At 41.7% G+C, this 3,543-nt stretch overlaps 1 pseudogene; it reads left to right on the top strand.

Moving 5' to 3' along the window:
- Positions 1 to 363: 363 nt before the first annotated feature.
- LOC149199650 (maltose excess protein 1-like, chloroplastic pseudogene) lies at positions 364 to 2,026 on the top strand (annotated as a pseudogene).
- Positions 2,027 to 3,543: the final 1,517 nt, after the last annotated feature.

The following is a 3,543-nucleotide window of genomic DNA, read 5'->3' as shown; positions in this document are numbered from 1 at the left end:
CTCAGCAAAACCCATATCCATTCCTGTCACTATGCAAACTAATTTGTCTTGAGTTAATGCAAAAGCCTTCAAACGATATGCATGTATCTTCTACCCGAAACATTAAAAGGGTTTCTTAGAAGGGAGATTCCCGTGAAGATATGGACCGTCTACAGTTCCCCCGCGATCCCGTCATCTTCGGTTGTGATTCACTTTATGTGTAAGCTGCTCATACATCCCAATTGCCACGGCACGCTACTGATTCACCATTGCTCGATTCTTTCCCAGCTCGCCTCCTTCCTATAAAAACGAAATATTGCAACTGACAGCACTACACATGTAATACATACAGACAAGATTCAGTGAAGTTTGGCGAAAGGAATAATGGCCTCTGCAATGGTCTTGAGGCTATCAATTTCCTCCTGCTCTAAATACCGCAAAGACGTTTTGGGTTCCAATCTCAGTTCTACAACGCTCTCGCTGCTCTCATATTTTGTAAAGAAAAGGGAGTCTGGAACTATCGTTGTACAGACAGTGGGAGTAATATCGATTTATTGTGTTCTTTTCCAGCTTGCTATGGCTGGAGCCATGCCTTCTACCCTTTTCATTGCCACTTCTGTCGCTGTAGGTTTAGGCCTAATTTTGAATTTTCTCAACTATTACAATCTGCTTAATGCTAGCATATGGAGGCTTTGGGAAGATTGTATTACAATTGGTGGACTCTCTGTTCTTCCACAGGTTATGTGGTCGACTTTCGTCCCTTATCTACCTCAAAGCATTCTACCAGGGATTTTATCATTTGCATTGTCCTTAACAACTATTATTCTGGCTCGATCTGGAAAACTTTCAGAGAAGGCTGTGAAACTTGTGGGATCGACCTCAGGCTGGACTGCTACTTTACTGTTTATGTGGATGCCCATAGCACAAATGTGGACAAACTACCTTAATCCTAACAACATTCGAGGTTCATCTTACTGGCACGCCTTTGATGAACAGTGCTTGACTTCTTTATCACAAAACTGTACTCATCACTCATGCCATATGCAAATACTATATCTGGAAATTCTTCAAGCATATCTATTGCACATTCATTCAATAGCTGTAAAGCATGCTCATCATTGGGTTTCTCAAAATTATGAACTTGTGAGAACCGAAGAAGAGAACGCACATAGAATTCAACATATTTCAACCAACATATTGAAACTTCGCAGAGATATTTCTAGGAGATGAGCTAGTGTATCGATTACAATACAAAGAGAATAGACTCGGATGCATAGAATCAGCAGAGTATATGGACAGAGAGCACCACATTCAAGTTGGATTTTCTCTAACCACTGCACGAATCAAGTAGTGTTAATGCACAGATTTCAAACAGATTAAACAGTCACGCCATACACACGTCTTCAGCGTACAGCAACTCGTTTCAAATATATAGATGATAATGCATACAATAACTGTAATTCGAACCCAATATCTAAAACCGAATACAGGCATTGAGGTGTGTTGATACTGCTATTGAACACACGCCTGTAACGAGGAGAACAGAGGGTCCACGGGGTCTGAACTCGAGGCCCTTCCATTCCAAACGATTCATTGTTAACCCGCCAGCCAAGATTCCAAGCGGGTGTTTTTTTTTTATCAGCAGAACACACATACCTTCTTCATGATTTGAACACACGCCTATAACAAGGAGAACACACACAAATCTTTCTGCTGTTGGAAGCGATATTAAGGCTTCTCTGTCCGCTTTATCTTCTCCTAGCTCCTCGTCTTGAGACAAATTCGCGTGCAGATGTGGTCTCTACACTGTCCACAGTTCAATGGGAATTATGGAGCCACGTCCGAGGTGTAACAGTTGGCAGATTATACCAAAGGCATTGGTTACGGTTGGTTGAGGGTTCAAAACGGATGCGCAGAGAATGTCAGACCATGTCAGAGGCAGAGCAGCGCAGGACAGAGCAGCGATATTCAATTACTAGCATATCCCAGGCAGAGGCAGAGCAGCGCAGTGCTCAGGGCAGAGGCGTTGATGACAGAGGCGTTATAAGGCAGCGCTTGAAAAGAATATGGCAGAGGGCCAGGACTGCTCACAACAGAGGAATGGCAGCGCTGAAACAGGTGGCTCACATTTGAGCAGGGCAGGAGATCGCCGGCTCTGATACCATGTTAAACACACATGGGAAACATAGAATAGGAAAGATAAATCATGTGAGTACATTTTTTTATTAACATCAGATATACATTTATAGTACAATGTGTGACTCTTGGGTTTCAGATCCCAAGGTCTCTTGGACTGCTTTGGTCTATTCGGCTTCCACACTAACCCATTTAGGATTAGGTGTCCAACACTCCTATATATAGAAAGGAGGTCTTGTCATTTGTATCATCCAAGAATTGTTCATTTGTGTAATGTAAAGGATGTTGCCCCCTCGAAGGGGCTACTTTTGAAGTCGTTGATCTATCTCTTTCTTCTATTTTGTGAGTTGGTTGCATAACATCCTGCTTCTTGTCCTCATCGGTGCTCACCACCTGCTGCCATGTGTCCTTACCAGAGCTTACCAAACGTTGCCATCTATTCTTATCGAAGCCTACCAGACATTGCCATGTGTCCTACTTAGAGGAGAGGGAAATTACCTTGCCCACCTTGTTTTTGCAATGAATTCCTTTATAGTTTCTCTTCCGTATCTCCTAACGATTTAAAACTAGAGGCTAAAATCTTGACAGTTTTCTATTTCTTGCACCGATTTCAACCATCAAGGATCGTCGATTACGATTCATTGGGACCTCTAATTCACCGGGAGTTCCGATATATGAGATCTCTAATCTCTAATTAACAAATTGCATTCATTATGCGATGCATCTTAGAACCTTTGATTTCTGATTGTCCGGACCTCTAATTTCCGATTATCAGACCTCCGATTACTCGGACCTGCGATATGTGGGATTCTTCCCTGCTTAGGGCTTTAGCACCCTAAACTTTAGCAAGTCATATCGTTTTACCCACAAGTCCATTTCTAGACTTCCGCATATCATTGGAAAGCTCTTCCAGAGAACTTTCCAATGGAAGGGGTTTAATTAGCCATTGAGCCCATATGATACCTCAAAATATGGCTCCAACCTCACTGCCAATCTTCTGCTCCTGAAATCTCTAGACAACTAGGAATCACATCCATAATCTGTCCTTAGCATGAGGCCTATAGCTCCCATGGACTTCCATCCTGGGCCATCACCATAATCATCATTTTATGGATTTTCTAGTAAGCCTACTATTGTGATAATTCTCCACATGAAGCCTGATGTTACCATGAGATTCTTTTTAATCCATCACTCCCATCATCCGTTGCAACAATCAGTTGGAAATAATACTAAGAGGGGGGGTGAATCAGTATTATCAGATCAAGAATTTTTCTTTTTCATAATCAGATTTATATACGCTACTTTAGAGAGGGGAACTAGCATGTACACGCAACTGTCTTTAAGACAACCATCATTTATGAAGTAAACTTATGATTCAGTTAATTCATCATATATTGATCTTTAATCAATGCATCAGTACTTCATCAA

This window comes from Pinus tabuliformis, chromosome 2_1 (assembly GCF_031772625.1).
Source record: "Pinus tabuliformis cultivar Carrire ecotype Pingquan chromosome 2_1, CPIR1, whole genome shotgun sequence".
Classification (NCBI taxonomy): domain Eukaryota; kingdom Viridiplantae; phylum Streptophyta; class Pinopsida; order Pinales; family Pinaceae; genus Pinus; species Pinus tabuliformis.
Note: the sequence above shows the minus strand (reverse complement) of the source record. Positions and strands in the feature narration are given on the sequence as shown.